We start from the raw sequence: 766 nt of genomic DNA on the forward strand, positions 1-766 counted from the left end.
GTTTCCAGCATGGCTCAGCCGAGCCGATGCATATGCGCTCGGCTCGACTGAGCCGCTTGGCCATGTTCGGGAGCTGTACGGATATTGCCAATGGTTCGATTGCTATAGCGAATAATAATGGTGAAAGGCGGCATCCCTGCCTGGTACCCCTTCGAATTTGAATAGGGTCTGACAGATAGCCTTGTAGGCAGATCTGAGCTGTTGGGGAAGAATAAAGAACATTTACAGAGCTAAGAAATTTAGGCCCGCAACCCCAGGATTTAAGAAGTTGTAACAAGTATTCACAGGACACCGAGTCAAATGCTTTTTCCAAATCTATAGATAGTAGCATACCTTGTTGGGGAGGGGAGCCATCCCAAGGTTGGTTAAGCAGTGCGATTAAATCTAGGGCTCTTCTAACTTGGTCTGGGCCTTGTCTTCCTCCCAATGAAGCCTACTTGATCTTGGTGTATATAACAACCTATAAAGCTATTTAGTCTATTAGCGTAGAGTTTAGATAGGAATTTTATATCGTTGTTTATCAGTGAAATAGGTCTATAATTGGAGACTTCCCCAGGGTCTTTGTGTGGATTAGGAATGATACTAATGTAAGCTCTATTCAGATCCGGGTCCAGAGGGGTGCCTAAGTGTAGGGAGTTGAAAAAGGCCTCCATAAAAGGTGCCAGGATCTCTGTAAATTTTTTATAATAATTGATGGAAAGTCCATCTGGACCCAGGGCCGAGTTAGATTTCGCCGTATTGATTACTGATCTAATTTCTGGGAGAG

The sequence above is a fragment of the Nanorana parkeri genome, unplaced genomic scaffold (genome assembly GCF_000935625.1).
Source record: "Nanorana parkeri isolate BGI_ZX_2015 unplaced genomic scaffold, ASM93562v1 scaffold248, whole genome shotgun sequence".
Lineage (NCBI taxonomy): Eukaryota > Metazoa > Chordata > Amphibia > Anura > Dicroglossidae > Nanorana > Nanorana parkeri.